The sequence below is a fragment of the Myotis brandtii genome, unplaced genomic scaffold, assembly GCF_000412655.1.
Source record: "Myotis brandtii unplaced genomic scaffold, ASM41265v1 scaffold99, whole genome shotgun sequence".
NCBI classification, from domain to species: domain Eukaryota; kingdom Metazoa; phylum Chordata; class Mammalia; order Chiroptera; family Vespertilionidae; genus Myotis; species Myotis brandtii.
In genome coordinates this window covers 4029299-4032548 of record NW_005372121.1, presented here as the reverse complement: position 1 = coordinate 4032548, position 3250 = coordinate 4029299, and positions in this window count along the sequence as shown.

Here is a 3250-nt window from a genome sequence, read left to right as displayed (position 1 = left end):
CCACAAGCAGTGTTACTGATTTCCACAGTGTTTATTTTAGTTGGAGCATGGATTTGACATTAAATAACATTGAACTTAATATAGAGAACATAACCTATTAGGGATTCTTTTTCTTTTTTAAAAAAAACATGCTTTTATTGATTTCAGAGAGGAAGGGAGAGGGAGAGATAGAAACATCAATGATGAGAGAGAATCATTGATTGGCTGCCTCCTGCATGCTTCCTACTGGGATTGAGCCTGCAACCTGGGCATATGCCTTGACTGGGAATAGAACAGAGACCTCCTGGTTCATAGGTCGACTTTCACCGACTGAGCCACATCGGCCAGGCTCTCTTTCTTTTTTTATAAATATTTGTAAAATATCAAAAAAAATTTCAAATATACAAAAAGATACAGAAAACAATATAATGCAAAGCCATTAGGGTAAAGATTTAGCAATTCCAAATATTTAGTAATATTTACCTGAGGCCTTTTAAAAAAATAAACTAGACATCATTGTTGGAGCCTCCTTTGTGCCTTCCCATTCAATTTTTCTTCTTCCTTTCTCAGTATCCTGAAGTTGATCTGTATCCTTCCTGCCTGTGTCCATGCTTTTTATAGTTAACTACATATTTAGACAGATATAAACAGACTATCGTATTGTTCTGTGGGCCTTCAAATTGCACATAAATGATATCAATTGTTTCAATCCTTCAGAATACATCAAGAAGAAAAATCTCACTTTGGTCAAGTTCTGAAACTCAGAGCAGGCCTCAGGATAGAAGCCTGTGGCTGGCAGTGATAGCTAGCTAGAATTTAATGATGTTGCTTTATTTTCCCATTATATTTATTTTAATGGCTTCCTTCTATTTTTTAGCAAGTGTTGCTAGCTTTCCATATTCAGTAGTCTTTTATGTTTTCTTTTAAATTAAATGTAAAAAAAGAAGTGCTGATTTAAGGGAAATATTAAGTAAATGTTAACAGTACAGGAGGTACAAAGACATGGCCAAAAACCCCCCATAAAACTTAGGAGTTTTTACTGAAATGGCTGAAATTTGATACACACTTGACCTAAAGAATAAAGTTCAAGTGCCTTAAGGAGGCATTTGAAGCTCTACCTGATCTGAACTCTGCTTTCTTCCCCAGTCCAGTCACCACTTCACCTCAGCACAAACTGCTTAGCATTTCTTCCTTCCCTTATCAATTGGAGGTGCATTGGCTATTGTAACCTCTCCTTTTATGGTATTTCCTGCAGCCAGCACCCCTGCCTTCAACAAACTCTCTCACCGTCCTACCATGTATTACCCTTCATGTACTGCACATATGGTTTCTAAGGTAATTCTAAATCCAAGGGGAGAATTTAGTGCCAGTATCACGGCATCCTCCTGGCCTGAAACAGCTCACTGTTTATGTAACACCTGAAGGAAAGATCCATTTGTGATGTTTCAAATAAAGCCTGATGTCTAAAACGCAGGTTCTCCATGGGGAAAAAAATGTTTATCTAGTTTTAAATATTTGGAGTTTTAGAAATAATTCTGTTCATAGGGTTCAATGCTGGATCTTAAATTAGTAATTTTCTTTCAACACTGAGCCAATACATGAACTTGTCATCTAGTTTAAAGGCAAAAAAAAAAAGGGACAAAAAGAGGAAAAAATAAGGACACTGACAGAAAACGAGAGGTTTTTACGCCATTTCGACATTACTTGGTGGCTTACTGCACACCACTTATTACCTCCAGCTAGGTGATTTTATTAAAAAAATGAGAAATGAAATGAAGCGTTTTGCATATAACACATTTAAACGTTTGATGTTTGAATGGCAAAATCTCCTAAACTCTTGCGGCCATTGAGATGTTGGAAAAATTTTCAAGTTTCATGCTCCACGGTGCATATCAATAAACACAATAATATTAACAAAAACAGCACAGCGCATACGGAACGCTGTTTAAAAGTCTTCTAATGTCTGCAGGCGTGATGAACTAACAGCACTGGCATTCACTCACTCATTCATTCTTAAAAGTCTTCTAATGTCTGCAGGCGTGATGAACTAACTGCACTGGCATTCACTCACTCACTCACTCATTCATTCATTCATTCATTCATTCACAAGCCTTATTCTGAAGCTAGTATTCACTCTGCAGGACTGAAAAACCCTCAGTGGTTTTGGCCAGGGGGAAATTCTCTCAACAGAGGTGCAGAGAATGCTTCCGAAGCTGCTGCTGTTATTTGGGGGAAAGTTCAATTGTACCGTTCCTTCCTATGTATTTCCAGCGGCCGCGGCTGGAGAGGAAGAGCCTTGCGGGGCGACCGGGGGAAGTGACTTCACCCCCGTGATCACAGAGTGTCATCTTTACCGCCGTAAACATTCAGCCTTTCAATGCAAAGGCGGGCGGAGTGAAATCCCTCTCTGGCCGTCCATCTCGCTGGTGACATCTCACCCGCCAGCCAAACTTTCTCCATCCATCTGGGCAGGTCGGCCGCGGGAACGCTGGCCCAGGGTCCTTGGCGGCGCGTCCTGCCTTCCCCAGGGTTGCCTTTGGCGTTACCAGAAGCATTCACGCTCTGGCACTCAGAGAACAAGCTTCTCGCTTCTATTCGGTCGTTTCCGTCGGGAACTGCGGCACCGGCAGGTCCTGGGTGTGGCGATGCCCAGAGGAAGCTCAGATCCCTAGCTTTCCTGCTTCTGGCAAACCTTCCCAGCCCCGAAGCGGCGGGTGACCAGCCGCCCGGGATCCCGGGGACCGCGGGCGGACCAGACCCGGCGGCCGGGGCGAATTGCCCAGACGCGAGGCTGGGCTAACTGTGCGAATTGCGCTTCTCCCCCCGCCGTGCGCGGCCGGAGGCGGATCCCCTTCCCCGCACACAAGTCCTTATATGCACCGGTTGCAGCAGCCTGCGTTACTCCGGCCCCACCAATAATTAATGGGGGAGGGAAGGGCGTCGCTTTTTGCCCCCCGGCATTTTTTTTCCAGTGCTGGAGCATTTGAACCCTTCCGAGAAACCGCCCAGAGGCGATTGAATGGCCGTATTTCCGTAGCGCACGGCTTGGACACACACAAATATGTGCATCCAAATAGCCCCTCTTCCCCTGCGATAAGCCGCGTAGGGCTCAGAAACAGCTCTTCGGATGCAGCCGGATGAGCCCCGCAAACGCCGGCGGAAGGGTGCCTTCCCCTCCCCCATCCACGCTGGTGCAGAGGGACCGGGTCAGGAAGCGTGGCCTCTCCCGAGTCGGAGACCACGCCTCCTCCGCCTCTCCCTCCCCCCCCCC